The sequence below is a fragment of the Cupressus sempervirens genome, chromosome 2, assembly GCF_028749045.1.
Source record: "Cupressus sempervirens isolate cs-2001-9-10 chromosome 2, ASM2874904v1, whole genome shotgun sequence".
Lineage (NCBI taxonomy): Eukaryota > Viridiplantae > Streptophyta > Pinopsida > Cupressales > Cupressaceae > Cupressus > Cupressus sempervirens.
This window is the reverse complement of record NC_143119.1, coordinates 442,968,938-442,986,081: the sequence shown is the minus strand read 5'-3', so window position 1 is coordinate 442,986,081 and position 17,144 is coordinate 442,968,938.

Here is a 17,144-nt window from a genome sequence, read left to right as displayed (position 1 = left end):
CAACTTACAAAGCATATGCGTCCAACAACACTACTCTAACAAAATAAACAGAAGGAACACACAGGTTCCTAACATCCCCTCTCCCTTAGAAAAAAGCTTTGTCCTCAAAGCTTAAGGTGTGGAAATTGTTGTTGAATCTGAAGAAGGGGTTCCCAGGTAGCATCCTCTGGTTGCATGCCATGCCACTGAATCAAGACCTCAGAGATGGAGCGAGAGCGAAGCTGGCGAGTGCGCTGGTCAATGATTGCCACCGGCTCCAGGATAATGGATCCTTCCGTATCCATTTCAGGGAGAGTAGTTTGTGCTCTGACAGTGGTACCCAGAACTTTCTTTAGACAAGAAACATGAAAGACTGGATGAATGCGGGAAGAAGGAGGAAGTTCCAGTTTATAAGCAACTGAACCAATCTTCTGCAGAACCTTATAAGGCCCATAAAATTTTGGGGCCAGCTTATGACGCCCTTTCAGCTTTAGGGAGGATTGTTTGTATGGCTGTAGACGAAGAAAAACCATATCCCCAACTTGAAATGAGCGCTCAGAACGGTGTTGATCTGCTTGCTGTTTCATCCGATTACGGGCCATGTGAAGATTATCCTATAAGGTATGAAGAATCTGATCCCTGCTGCAGAGAACTATGTCAACTGCCTGGACTGGTGAGCTGTTGGGAGTGTAGGGAAGGAGCACTGGAGGTGCCTGACCATAGACTGCTTCATATGGAGTCATTTTAGAGGCAGTGTGGTAAGAGGTATTGTACCACCATTCAGCTAAAGGGAGCCACTTGGCCCACTGATGTTGCTGTTCGGAAGTGAAGCAACGAAGATAAGTTTCCAAGCATTTATTGACAATTTCAGTTTGACCATCAGTTTGTGGGTGATAGCCCGAACTCATCTTCAGTTTGGTGCCAGTTTTCTGAAACAGTTCAGTCCAAAAATGACTGGTAAAAGTTGCATCATGATCAGAGACAATGGAAGAAGGGAGTCCATGAAGATGAAATATCTGGTCCATGAATATTTGTGCAACAGAGGAGGCAGTATAGGGGTGGCTGAGGGCACAAAAATGACTATATTTCGAGAGACGATCAACCACAACCAAGATCACTGTCTTGCCACCGGATTTAGGAAGCCCTTCAATGAAATCCATAGAAATATCAGTCCAAATCCGTGTAGGGATGGGCAATGGTTCGAGCAAGCCAGGAAGGAGGGTCGTTTCACCCTTGTGGCGTTGGCAAGTATCACATTCAGCCACCATCTGTTGAATCGTCTGTTTCATCCCTTTCCAAAAGAAGTTTCTCCTTGCTCGCTCATAAGTTTTGAGGAAGCCTGAGTGCCCTGCTGAAGGAGAAGCATGGAGTTCATAAAAAATAGCCTGATGTAGAGCTGGGTTCTGAGGAAGCACTAGCCGACCCTTGTATCGAAGAGAAGCACCATCCCAAGAGTAATGTGGTATAGCAGAAGGATTATTGGCTAGCTGGTGAATGATTTGAGATAAAGAAGAGTCACTGTCATAGCCCTGCTGAACAGACGCTAACCAATTGGGAATGGGCATAGAAATAGCGGAAAGGGAAGCTTGATTATCAAATGTGCGAGAAAGAGCATCTGCCACAATATTCTCCTTACCCTTCTTGTAGGTGATCTCATAATCATACCCCATGAGTTTGCTGACCCATTTCTGTTGTGTAGGAGAGGATACCCGTTGTTCCAGGAAGTATTTCAGACTTTGGTGATCGGTTCTGATGCAAAAATGACTCCCTAAGAGGTATGGCCGCCACTTCTGTACAGCATGCAAAATAGCCATCATTTCTTTTTCATAAGTAGAGAGGGCTAGATTCTTACCAGAGAGGGCTTTGCTAGTGAACGCAATAGGATGGTCATCTTGCAGGAGAACAGCACCCAATCCATTGCCGCAAGCATCACTCTCAATAGTGAAGGGTTTGGAAAAATCTGGCATCGCGAGAACAGGTGTACTGCACATAGCCTGTTTCAGTTGTTCAAATGCAGTCTCAGCAACAGGGGTCCAGGAGAAGGCATCCTTTTTTAACAGAGCTGTCAATGGTGCTGCAATTTTCCCGTAATCTTTGACAAACTTGCGGTAGTAGCCAGTCAACCCCAAAAAACCCCGAAGGCTCTTGAGAGTTTTAGGATGCGGCCAAGTTTTCATGGCATCTATTTTTGTAGGATCCACCCGCACTCCATGGTGTGCAACAATATGCCCGAGATACTCCACTTCCTCCTGGCCAAACACACATTTAGATAGTTTTGCACAGAGTTGATGATCAGAGAGAAGTTGCAAGATAAGCTCCAGATGATGGAGATGCTCAGCCCAAGTTTTGCTATATATGAGGATATCATCAAAGAAGACCAGAATGAATTTCCGGAGGTATGGTCGAAATATGTTATTCATCACTGCCTAAAATGTTGAAGGAGCGTTCATGAGGCCAAAGGGCATGACTAAAAATTCATAGTGACCATCATGTGTGCGGAAGGCAGTTTTAGGTATATCCTCCTCATGAACCCGAATTTGATGATACCCAGAACGAAGATCTAACTTGGAGAAAAAATGAGCCCCATGAAGTTCATCAAGAAGTTCATCAACAACTGGAATGGGAAACTTGTCCTTTATAGTGAGATGATTAAGTGCTCGAAAATCAATGCAGAGTCACCATGACCCATCTTTTTTGCGAACAAGCAGAACTGGAGAAGAAAAGGAACTGGTACTAGGGCGAATAATACCTTGCTTCAGTAAGTCACGGACAAGTATCTCGATTTCGGTCTTCTGATGAAATGGGTAGCGGTAGGGCCTGATGTTGGGTGGAACACTGCCAGGAAGGAGCTGAATACAGTGGTCCTCTGGACGAGAAGGAGGTAATCCCACAGGTTCAGCAAATACACCAGAATACTTGTCCAAAATGTGTTGGAGATCGGCAGGAGTGCTAGAGACTGCTAATGGCTGCATCTGAATGGAATGGAGCTGAGCGATGACACCATGTGAATTCTTCTTAAGAAGTTTTTCCATACGGTGTGAACTGATGATGCTGAGAGACCCTGGTTGTAAGCCTTTCAAAGTGTGTTGGTGCCCCTCGGCTGAAAATTGCATCCAAAGTTCAGCAAAATCCCAGAGAATGGGGCCAAGAGTGCGTAACCATTGGGCACCCAAAACCACATCACAGCCACCTAAGGGTAAGGCAAACATGTCAGAGCGCATGTTATAATCTCCAATAGAGAGACGCACATTGCAACATTTCCCTTTACAAGGTAAAGTGCCCCCATTGGCAATCATGACTTCAAAGCTAGAGCAGGGATGGATAAAGCAATCAGCCTGTTTGGCTATTCGTGGATCAATGAAGTTATGAGTGCTACCAGAATCAATGAGTATAGTAAGAGGGATCTTCTTGAAGAAACCCTAGACCCGCATGGTTTGTGGAGTAGTGACTCCTGCCAAAGCATGGACAGATATCTCTGGTGGAGCTTCTGGTGAAGGAGGTTCAGGCTGGTGAGGCTCAACCTCATCATCCACTGTTTCCTGAGCATCTACATATTCTTCCAGTTTCGGTGGAGAATCCACATCCAAGAGATAGAGCTTTTGCTGAACACATCTATGGCCCCGAGACCATTTCTCATCACAATTATAAAAAAGCCCTTTGTCTCGCCTGACTCGCACCTCTGTTTCAGACAAGTGCTTGATCGGAGTAGTTCTGGGAGCTGGTATGACTGGAGGGTTGTGAGAACCTGTATTTCTGAATGGAACAAAATTAGATCTGGAGCGTTGTAGAGCACTAATCTTGTCTTCCGCTAACTTAGCCAACCCAAGGGCTTCCATCATTGTAGTAGGTCGAAACATTTTGACTTCTGAGCGAAGTGCATCCTTCAGACCACTGACAAAACAACTACGGAAGAATTCATCAGACAAGCCCTCTGTGTAATTAGCTAATTTTTCAAACTCTGTCTGGTATTCTCTTACAGTGCCTGTTTGACGCAGTTTAGTGAGTGCTCCTGTGAAATCATCAAAGGAACTAGGGCCAAAGCGCTCCAAAATGAGGGTGCACAATTCTCTCCACGTTGGGCCTACATTAGCCTTGATGTACCAACGGAACCATTGAAGAGCTTCATGTTCCAAATGAAAAGATGCAAGGGGGACTTTGTGGTTATCCAAAGTATTATGCAAGCTGAAATACTGCTCTTCCCTATAGATCCATCCAGTCAGATCAGAACCATCGAAGCGTGGAAAATCAAGCTTTGGTCCACGAAAATTGCCAGAAGAGGACCCAGTATCTCCTGAATGGTTTCGGCTCATGGCTGACTGCTGAAAGTTAAGACCCAGAATTTTGTCATCCAGATCTTGAAGTTTGGTTTTGAGGGATGCAATTTCCTCTTCCATGATTTTTGCTCCTGTACGCGTAACAACCATAAAGCAAGGTTTTTTTTTTTTTTTTTTTTTTTTTTTTTTTTTTTTTTTTGGAATGGGTAGAAGATGAGAAACAAAAACTTTTTTAGTTACGGCAAACTTGGATTTGGGTAAAACTCATATAGGAAATGGGTGTTCGACGGGTGGTGGGAGACTATCTGGGGACAAGGGAAAAAGAAAAATGAGGGTTTCAAGGGTAGGGAGGCGAAATGAGGCGAACAGTCCAAGAGGGATAAGGGAGCAAAATGAGGAATTGAATCTTGTGGCTCAGTTTGGTGGCGATTGGATGAGAGGTGAAAAAGATAGGGCAAACCCTAAAATTAGATAAATGAGGGATTTAGGGCTTTGATATGTAAAATTTGGGGTTGGGTCGCCAAGGAAGGAAGTATGCGAAATGATATTGCAGACGTTCTGCGGAAGTATGAGCAGAAACAGAAAGCAAACAAGGAAGCTGCGACTAAAAAACAGAAAAATTTTTACTCTTTTTTTTTTTTTTTGAACAGTCGACTTAGAAAAATTCACTCACAGACAGAACAACTGAAAAGAGTTATTGCAATAACAAGAGATATTAGAAGTGAGAGGAACCTGAAGGCCACGACAGAAAAAAAAAAAATTGATGTAATTTCCACCCAGCGAGCCCAAGAGAGTGCTCTGATACCAGATGTGAAGAACCTCCTTATAGCAATATCGTGAGAATGCTCGAAATAACAGAATACAAAGTGATAGCAGAACTCAGAATGAATCTACTGATCGCAGGCCACTTTGAGGGGGTAACCTCCTTTGAGCAAGCTCAATACAATAAATTCGTCCGTGCCCATCAAGGGCCTCAACCTATTCTTATATACTGAGTACGATCTAGAAAAGTAATACTACCTATGCATGTGGGATAATAAAATATACTCACGGGACGACTTACAAAGCATATGCGTCCAACAACACTACTCTAACAAAATAAACAGAAGGAACACACAGGTTCCTAACATGAGAAAACATTATAGCCTTAATAGGCACACTTTATTTCTATAGTAGTGAAGATTTTTGGGTGTCATCCCCACCCCAATTTTACCTTCACCTTGGAGGGTTTCTGGCTAACCAATGTTTGTGTTATGTCTTTACATTTACTTTCATGTTCATTGATGTGATGCATAGTTAGATCTATTTCAGTTATGGTTATATAATTCATGATGTTGATATGAGATGGATTAATGGTAAATCCATTTGATTTGTTTCAAAGAGTTAAAATTTAAATATATCCCAATTCACCCCCCACTCCCTCCCTCCCACTCTCTCATAGTTTCTTTCTTTCCCAATAGACTTCCCACAATAACATTGTGCATCATTTCAAACTTAGCACTACTTCTATTATAATGTTCTAAATTCTCAAACTTACTTGTATCACTAGTCATATAATGTGAGAAACCACCATCAATTATCCATTTATTATTCTTACTTGATCTATGTATCTTTCTCATCTTCATCAGAGTCATCTTTAATTGCAACATAAACAACTTTTTCATCATGATAATCAGATTACTATCAAAACCATCTTCATCAACAATCTAGCACGATTTCTTACATTTATCCTTGTATCATTTGTTCCTATATCATCTCTATTGTCTCTCCTTCCACTATATTCTAAGTCTTTCCTTTTCTCCTTATCATCTCTATTAGGGAATCTAGTCGAAATATGATCTACTTTGTCTCATGTAAAATAGATAATAGGGATATTACCTTTGTATTTGCATTTCTCTCTAGGAAGTCTTCTAGGAAATAATGGTTCAAGATCATCAAGATCATCATCAGATCCACTATCACTTTCTATATACTTTATTTTCTTCTTTTTCTTATATCCATCAAGGTTCATTTGTACCTTAATGTAGATTCAACACTAGTAGGGGAATAATAATCAAAATTTGATAATTCAAATGTAGTAAGTCTTCCAATTAGACTATCCAAGGTCTGATCATTACTAGGCATATATCTTAGTTCTTGAATTTCATATACTCTAATTGCATAGATAGGAAGTAAATTCCTCAATAACTTATTTATCAAAGTATCATTAGATATGTCTCCTCTAGATCCTATGATAGCATTCATCACTTCTTTGATTCAGCCACAATATTGTGCAATAGTTTCACCTTCTTTCATTCTTGTGTCATCAAATTTTCCTCTCAATCTTTTTGTCATGGCTCTCAAATTTTTTTTATTTCCTTCATGGATTTTCACCAACTTGTCCCACATTTTCTTTGTATTAATGCATTCCTTCACACCATCAAATTCAACATAACTTAAGACTATTGCAATTTAATCATTATTTGCTAGTTCTGCTACTTCTCTTTCATTTTCTCAATAGGAATAGGTCTTGGTACCTCAATGTATTCACTATCTAGGTAGTATGATGTGGAATCTCCAATACTAGATAAGTGCAATCTCATTAGTCTTTTTCATGCTAGAAAGTTCTCCTTATTCATCTTAGGTATATGTCTCTCTTGTACACCTTGATCTTTAACTTGAGTACCTTGAAAATTTCCTTACAAGAACCTTTGCTCTAATACCAATTTTTATAATGATTTAGAATAAGTAAGAGGTGGGTATGAATCAATTATCCTCAAATCTAGATGTACTAATTCAACTTTTAACAACTTTACACAACTTAACCAATCTCAAAAAACAACTTTATCTATATAGCATGTCATCAACAAATCAACTTTTAATGTAATTACTTAAATATCTATTTCCTCTATGTGTTAGATAATAGTAAAAATAAAAAACTATAAAAATAGAAAGCATAAAATAACATCAACACATGTAAATAACACTTTCACACTAGGATTTAATGTGGAAACTCAATTTGGGAAAAACCACCAAGTAATATGCTACCAATTTTTCACTCTTTTGAGTTGAGCTCAGTTAAGAGCCAACCCTATTAAAGGTTATACAACACACTTTTGAATGTTATTATATTAAAGGATTTAATCACCCTATTAGAAGTGACCTTATTAGAGGACTTTGTATCATTCTATCATAATTTCACCTTGATTATAGGATTTACAAAATGACTGTTAGGTCAACCTTGATTAAAGGATTTTGACTACCATAAATTGTTAGAATGTAATAGTTCGTTTGATTCGTAGAATACAACTTACAATGAAAATTTAGATCTCCATTTTCTCATCTGTTGGTTCATTGACTGGCCTCCATCACTATTTTTCTTGGCATCTCTTCAAGAAATCATACTTCACTAGACTCTTCACACTTCTTCTCTACTATTCTTCTCTTCACAACTTTTATATTTCCAATCAATGATGAACCAACCTTAGAAAATATCTCTTATCCCTCCTTAAATAGATAATTTTGATCAATTTCCTCTTAAGAATCACCATTACGGCCAAGTCAAATTCATCAAATCCTTCCATTATTTTGTTTTCCTTCTTCTTCTAGAAATTTTTGTTTAGATTCTTGCCTCTAATCTCTTAAAAAACTCTCCTCATGCATTAAACATGTCATCTCCTTAATCCTTATCATCCATACAATTTGACTAATTCAAAATTTCAATTGTGTCAGCTCCAAAATCAATTCTTTCATAAATTGTAACATTTTTTGTCTCTAGGAAATCACTATCATCTTTTCCTTGGTCATCACTATATAGATCGACATATACTATATTGTCTCTCTTGACATCAATAAGCTCTCTTAGCCATTACTATGCATGTTTTCTACTAACGCTTCTTCATACACTTGCTTGACAAGAACTATCACTTAAACTTTTTTTTTTACTTCTATTTAAGTTCCTTAATCTTCTACCTCAACTACTTGATTGACTAACCAACACTGATACTTAGTCAAGCTTAGAGTTTTAATTCAACTCTTGTCATTTCACTCATAAATTCTAAATGTCTTTTTTTTCATCATATATTTATTGAACAATGCATTATCTTTTCAATGACTAACTTATGAAATGCCCATTGTTATTCCATGACGTTTAATTTCTCATCTCTTATCAAAACTAGCTCACCTTTATATCTCTTCTTTTCAAACCATCTTCATCAATCAAATGATAAGGTATTCTACATTATTAGTAAGATGTCTCTCAATTATGTTTGACATTGTATCTTACCATTAGGTTTGATATCAATGACAACATAGCAATTGCTCTAGTTGTAGTTTCCAGCAATAGGCTCTCTAATATGTATTATATAAATTTAGAAAGTGTGGGTCATGAAATTAAACTGAGTGCAAGATATTCAAATTCAAACTAGACCTCATAAGATTGTTTGATACTTAGGAAAAAATGCAATTTTTTCAAATGCTCCAAATGGCACTTTGCAAAATGAATTAGAATTACAACATAATAACTTGAGATGCATGTATATAAAAAAAGCAATGTGTGTAACATCTAAAACATATCATAGGCCTCAAAATGAAATCGGTCACATATGCATAAAAATAATTTGTTGCGGTATTTTAAGAAAAGTTTTTAAAAATGGTATTGACCACCACAAGTATCACTTAACCCTTTAGTCAATGAGCTCCTCGAGAAAAATACACCCAAGGACTACCCCAAGAGTGACTAAGAATAACATCCTTCAATTGAGTCCACCAACTCCAAGGTCAAAACTAATCCAATATATAGGATTAACAACTTTCCCAGGATGCTCCTACCTCAATATGCATTTTGATTCCATGAATTATGTTTGATTGACCCACCTTTTTTAAGAAAGGAATAAATGTATTTAGGGAAAGTTTTGGACTCCTTTTAATTAAACTTTTGTGTACTTAAAAGATGTAAGAATAATGATGTGTTGATAGTATTGATAATTCTCTATCTTACATTAAATGCTCTTTTATGATTCTTAAACACCAACAATTATCTTGTGTAAGATAAAAGAAAGAACTTGGAAATGCTTAGATTAATTGTTTGTTTAAAATATGGTCTCGAAATTGCAACAAAAAGCTTCAATAAATTATTATATACCATGTAAATAACTCAATTAGATGAATAATATGAGTACCTCAAAAAATATTGATTTATTACCTCCTATCTAATGTAAGTATGAATACTCTTAGAATCAAAAATTTAATCAGTGACTATAGACAATAATAGAATGAAGGATTTTGAAAGCAAATTAAGTTTTTTTTCCTTTAATTTTGTATGCAAATTAGATGGATGAATCTATATGAGTAAATAGTACTCTAGTATGAAAGATTAATCTAAATGATAACAAATAAAGAAATGTTCAAATTATCCAAGCTTGATGCACAATGTCTCTAAAGAAACTTCAGCAGCGTGTTCTTACTTTTCAATTGCACATATGAAATAAGAGATAAGATGCCTTCTTTTATAGAAACCCCAGATTGAGTCAGAGTTGAGTTGAAGCTGAGTCAAAACTAAGTTAAAAGAGTGATCAAGTAAGTTAATGGAATAATCAGATTTGTAAAAGCCTAGTTAGCACTTTTTCATGATTGAACATAATTTTGGTTACAAGCTTTTATTTTTATTTTGAGTTAACTGATCCATCTCCTTTTTTAATGAAAACTCATAGAACGTTTGAAAGAATAATTAAATATTTATCCCAAATAATTAGATTTTCTCAATTTAAGAATATTCAATTCAATAATTGACATTTTTGAGAGTTCTAATTTAATTTAATCACATTAATTTATTATTCATGTGTAATTGGAAAATGGGTTCAAAATTATTTTATTTGTTAGAAAATTTGATTAAATTAATTAATTTATGATAATATGATTTCTAATTAATATCAATATAATTGGGACTCAAAATTGCAAGTGGATTTTGAGTACCTATTTGTGAATTTTGCTTAAGTATACCCCTATAAATAATTTTCATGCATATATAGCTGACTGTCATTTCTAGGCCTTGATTATGTTTCAAGTGTTCCATGCCTTTGATTCAGTATGTGCATGTGTCTTATGATGATAAGTTGTAATTCTGAGTCACTTCGTGAAGTGTCATTTGGAGCATTTAAGAAATCTGTACTTTTTGCCCAAGTGTCAAATAGAGGTCAAAGGGGTAATTTGTAATTGAATATCTTTCACCTAGTTTAGTGTCATTACTCACTAATTTGGGAATGTTTAATATGCATATAAAGGAACCTATGTTTCATATCTCAAGTCATTTTGATAAGATTTTCTAGGGTTTTGAGTTCCTCAAAATTGAGTGTTCATCTTTGTCATGATTTTGCACTTTGTCCAAAATTTTGGGAAGCTTGCTTTGTTAGTAAATATTTTACATTTGATTTAGTATTTTGAAGAAATTTTCATACCAATGCATTGTAGTAATAAATGGAACACTATATTTTCAATTTGAAGTGCTGGTGGATCCATTTCATAAGTTTTCCAAGCTAATTCCATTTGCAAAAGCTCAAAATTGTCTAATTGCCTTTTATAATAGTTTATCAATAACCCTATTTTATTAATTATAACTTTGACCAAGTTGACAAAAGTGTGAAAATTCCTTCGTTGTTTCATTCTAGGAGTCAATGTTCTTGCTTGTTCCAAATTTGAACTTATGATGAATATGTTTGACTAGTTTTCAAATGCAATTCCAAATGTAATTTCTAAGGTTTTATTGGTAACCAAATGTGCAAAATTATCAAGAAGCATGTGTGAGATGTTATAAATTTGAATCCATGATAGGAAAAGAAAACATTATTATACCACTGTGTTCCATACAAAAAATACTCCAAGTGTGTTAATTCTCAAATCTTGACGAATCCATTTGAGCACCTTCCTAGGTCCATTCCATATGTAAAAATCTATGTTTCACAAGGGTGCCAAACATGTACCAACATATTCTCTACATCAAAGTTATATCATACCCCAAGTCTCAAGTTTCCAAGTTGTCATTTGAGTGATTTTTGAAGTCAAAACCAAACAAAATTTCTTGTTTCTAACAGATTATTTATAGGTTGTATTCTAGAGAGGCAACTTTAGAGGCTAATATATTTCAAAGAAAAAGTTAGTATGAGATGAAATCTAAAAAAGATAAAGTATGTAAGCTAAAGAATAAATGTGCCAAATGTTAACCCCAGGTTGGATGATCTTGTTAGTTTTCAAGGCTTGCTTTTAGGCCTCCTGACACAAAGTTGATTGATTGTAGAAAGGGTAGAAAAGAAGTTGTGAACAATTAATCAGTGATCAACTTTGTGATCAAAAAATAGTCTAGCAAGATGACGAAGATGCTTTCATAAGGAAAAATGGTAAAATAAAAAAAATTATTTTTTCAATATTTTTTATGTTCTAGTCTTTTGCATTTTTGGAGGCCTCTGCAAGTTCTATACTAGGTATTGTTATCTAAATTCATAATTCATGTTACATCAAATGTGGTTGTTTATTTTAAAATTTTCAAGGACATTCTTTAGAGTATTATGAGAGATCAGTTGTTTGAAAAAATAAAATAAAATAAGTTGGACCCACTATGGGGTTTGATTGATTTCATCAGAATGCTAAGAAATATTTAGAAATAAAAGGGTAACTTGAAAGGTTACAACAATCTTGATTTTATAAAAATTGCATAAGTAAGATGATAGGAGTAAGTTATTTCTCAAGTTTTTCAAATTGGTTACGATAATTATGTAGGGATTTCATGTGATCCACTTAAATGGTAGTATGAAACTTTGTATACCCTCAGACAAAATCATGCTAGTATGGATGTTATTGTTGCAAATTTCATGTTCTTCCTCTCCCATTTTGGGAATTCATTTTCAATTGAAATAAATGGCCACTAGTGTGATTATTCTATCATACTTGTCTAAAAGGATCACAGATATAAATGTGCTAGGAGCTTGGGATTTTACTATGAATTTGAGTGGGCTTGCTTGTACTTTTAAAAGGGATGTGTATGATTGGAGTATAAATTTGGTGGTAATAAACGGATCAACATGAAGTACCAAGGCATTTATGCATCTCCCTTATCAATGAATCAAACCTAAAGCCAAGAAGTAGCTATGCATCACTCACCTCATGATTGTGACTAAGGTTAAAATCCTCCACTTTAGAATTGCTTCCATATTTATTCAAAATGCAAGAAATAGATGGATATTTTCAACAGCCCTCCATTGTAAGACAAAAAACACCTTGTCAAATTTGGGCATGTCCACATTTTCATTCCCAAAATTTGATATATAGGGCGTGAGTGGTCTTATGTGACCTAAACAATGAAAACAACCTCCAACACTTGATTTCCTTCTCCAAATATTTTCATAGTAATGTAGGAGGATAATTGCACACTAAGAAATATGTATTTGGGCATATGACTAGTGCAATTAACAAAGGCCAAAATACAAGAATGGGTGGATCAATACTTTGATTTGAAATGGATTTTATTAATCTATTATACATACCCATGTAGGAAAATTACTTCCAATGACAAGAAATGCTAATATAATATGGCAAGTGGTGGAAGATGTATTACCACCACACTATGATAGGAACCAAAGTCAAGGAGCCTCCACTATTTTCTCAAGCCAAACATAAGGGACACAAAATTAATTTGAATCCCCAATCTTCTCATCACACACAAGCCAAACAAATGTAATATTTCAATCAGTCAACTTAATTCAATACAACCTTTTAACTGTCAATGAGTTTTGATGTGTGAATTATGGGGGTGGTGGTGTTTGTATTCCAAACATGTTTACTAGTATAGAATTCTTCTCCAATATTTTTGTGGAAAACACAAATACAACATAGAAATCCTTCACCCTTCGTAAGATTGAGAAGTGTGAATTGTTTTGGAACTTGTTGTTGTTGAAGGAGAAGTTTATCATTATGACTAGAATGGTGCATTTTAGAGACCATGGACAAATGAGGGGAGGGCAGGTAGGGGGAGGGGGCTTACATAAAAGGAATTTCTTCTATTGTACCATAACATGGGTTAATGAGAGCTTATGTCAACTATAGTCAATGCAATGAATGGACCATATTTCATATTTGACCATGTGAAGGCCTTTATTAAGTATAGTGGTGTTGTTCTTATAAAAAATGATTTGCATCATAATTAGGAGGATGCCTAGGTCTATGGAGGTGAAGCATCGATTAGTTATCTAAGACATATTGAAATCTAATGTAGGGTGGGTTACTTGTCATTTAAAAGGTCACATGGTTTTGTCCCACATTGGTGGTATAAGGGAGAATCTTTTTATTTGTATATGAAAACACAACTCTTTTAAGTGTCTAAAGAACTACATGTTTTACCACAAGGTGTTCCTTGTGTGTGTACCCATAAGTTTTTTTGATACAAACATAAAATTCTTTTGATCAAAATGAACAACAACCAAATGAAATTAGTGATGAACTAGAAAAAATCAAAGGTGATGAAGTGGACAAATCAGAGCAAGACAATTAGCATGCAAAACAAGGTAGGAAGTGGACAACTGGATACATTAGAGCAAGACAATCAGCATGCTAAAACAAGATAGCTTGAATAATCAAAGAGGGGGGAAATGGAAATATATCATTTCCGCTAGCAACTTAATGAAGGATGAGGTGGCATTATATGAAAGCGAAATTCTACTAGGGTGGTGAAGGATGAGGTGGCATTACATCAAACTAATAGGCTACCATGTGGAATAGTAGATGGTAGGGTGGAAAAGGATGAGGTGGAATTATGTCAAACTGATAGGTTGCCATGTGGTAGGGTAGATCTGAAGGTGGAGAAACTAGAATTTTTCATGTGGCATAGGATGGATGGTTGTCATTAGGTTGGATAAGGAAGTTGCAAGGAGGTTATAGGTGGCTTGATTGTCACTAAGTCATATAAGGAAGTTACAAGGAGGTTATAGGTGGTTCAACAAACAGATCAAGAGGTGTCACATAGTGTTGAGGTGGCAAGCCATCCAAAGGTGTTGATTGGTTGTCACTAAGTTGGATAAGGAAGTTACAAGGAGGTTATAGGTGGTTCAATTGTCACTAAGTCATATAAGGAAGTTGGAGGGAGGTTATAGGTGGTTCAATAGACAAATCAAGAGGTGTCATGTAGTGTTGAGGTGGTAGGCCATCCAAAGGTGTTGATTGGGAAGATGACTAGGATAGGAGAAACCAATCAATCAATGACATGTGTCATTGTTAAAAGTTGATTGGTGTAGCAAATGCCAAAATTGGAGGGAAAGTCCCCATTTCAATTAAATTGTGAAAATTATTTCCCAAAGTTGAGTGCACAACTTTGATATATTGAGGATATTTTCAAATAAATGAGCCCTTGGCACTTTTAATATGAAGTTACTCATATTATAAATAGTTTTACTTTATAATAGGATAACATTTTCATGAGCAAAGGTATGTCTTTTCTTCCATACCTAGTTTTCAAACAGGGTTTTATGGTCATAGTATACATCAAACATGGGCATATCATATATCATTGGAAATATCTCAAAATGGAGATTTGATTTTTGTAGTCCAAACAAGTGTAGGTATTAGTGGTAAATAGTTATTCAAGGGTTTGTTCAAAAAGGTATATTTTTATCTATTTTTCCTTTTGGGTTTTTTGTTGCTCAATCATGACAATTAGAGACGTGTTCTTGTACATGCACCATCTGGGTAGGGATCAAATTTGGAGAAGATTCACAACACTTCTATTATGTTGGTGATGTCTTTTGGTGGGACTTTTAGAAATGGTATTAGTAGTAGATATGATCTTCTTCTAGCAAGAAATTTTCATCATTTAGAGATATTTTCACAAGGTTTATTTCTAGCAATGATGAAGATCAGATTGGGTTTTCAATTAATAGGAGATGAGAGGATCTTTTTATTATTAGATGTAATAGATTGAGGTGGAAAAATGGCACCATTAGATTATAGCTAAGATTTATTTCTCTTCTATATATTTTCATTCTCTTTCAATGTACATGGTTTCTTCCTAGATGTTTGAGCGAGTTCTCAACTTGGTTTTCCACCATTCTTTCTAGAATTCTTTTGGTTTTGAATAGAAAATGTATTTCCTTGAGAAATAATAAATGAATAGTGATAGATCTAGTTTATGGTGTGTTTCTTTGAGTTCTCACATGCATCATGATTGTATTTAGTTTCAAATAGATTAATATAAATCAATATGAGAGTATTCTTATCTTGAATCTTGTCTCCTATCTTTGAGTTGTGTAATTTTATGAGATGTGTTGACAAAGAACCTAAATCTTAGCTACAATTTATTTTGAGTTGTTGCCATTATATGTTCTTCTGTTGATTCAATGAATCAAGTAAACATTTAATGTCTTTTGATAGAATTGTGGAGTTCATGGAAGGATTTTGATGAGTAAAAAAAATCATAGTGAAATATAATGTCTCATTTACAAGAAAATTGATAGATCACAAGGATCGTGGTGTATATTTTTATTATTTAATAACCAATCAATAGGGCACTAATCATAGCTACATGATTTACATGTTTCATGCTATTTGGTTTAACAATTATGCTGAAAATATTTAATCAAAATTATATTTTCCTTTCATGTTTAGTGAGCTGAAAGTAAAACTTCACCTAACATGTTGATTTATAGGTTATGTTACTAGCTATTGCATACATATCTAATAGTATAAGTATTGAGGAATTTGAGGTTTTTATCTACTTTGTTTTACATTTGTATTCATGTTTTACCATTGGTCATATGGATGAATCTAAGATTTACCCACCTAGAGTTTGCAAAGCCTAAAATGTAGAAGGAGTATAGCCTTATATTTGGACCAAGTTCTATTCAGAATCCATCAATCAAGTTGGGACTCAAGATTGAAGCTTTGATTTTGAGTACCATCCAAAAAATCAAGCCCTATAAGTGCTTTTTGTGCATATCTAACTAGTTGGCATTTGAAGTCCTAGGTGGTGTTTTAGTTGTTTAACACCATTAATTTGACATATGCATGCATTTTTTATTGTTAAATTGTCATTCTAAGCCATTATGTTAAGTTCCATTTTGAGCAATGTCCAAATTTGCAATTCTACCTAAGTTTCAAATAGTGTATAGTAGCCTAGTTTTCCTTTGAATATCTTTTACCTAGAAATGTTTCATGACCTGCCACTTTGGGGATGTTTAACATGCATATCAAAGAATCTATGATCCAATTTTTAGCTCATTTCAAATCTATTTGATTAGGTTTTGGACCTCTCAAAGTTGGTTGTTCGCTATTGTCATGCATTTGTGTAATTGCTCAAAATTCTGGAAGAATTTGTTTGACTCATTATAAGTTTGACCTAGTGGACCAAAATGATAAAATTCCTTTTGCATTGCATTCTATAGGTCACATACTTTTGATACTCTTGATTTGAGCTTATCAAAAATCCACTTAGTTTTCAAACGTGATTCTAAATGCAATTTTTGATGTTTTACTGGTGTTAGCAAGTGCAAAATTGTCAGTACCCCTGTTCATGATGACATATCTTTGAATCTATGATACCTAAGATCAAATAGATTTTACCATTGTGTTCTACTCTAAAAATTCTTGGGGATGGGAATTTTGGATCTAGTAATGGAGAAGGCCATGTGCTACCATGAGAAGTTAAAGAGTCCAATGCCTTTAGAGTATTGCATTGAAAATAGGGGCAGACATTTTGCAAAATATGTTGCCTTGTATTGGGCATAGGGAATTCAATAATGGAAAGGTAGGTAAATATATATGGTAAATGTATGAGGAAGTTTATGATCAAGTGTTGAAGGAAAGAGCTACTATGTGTGCATGTGGTGTAGAGCCAATTGCACGATGTGAGATTTATGGAATAAATTGCCCTAATTG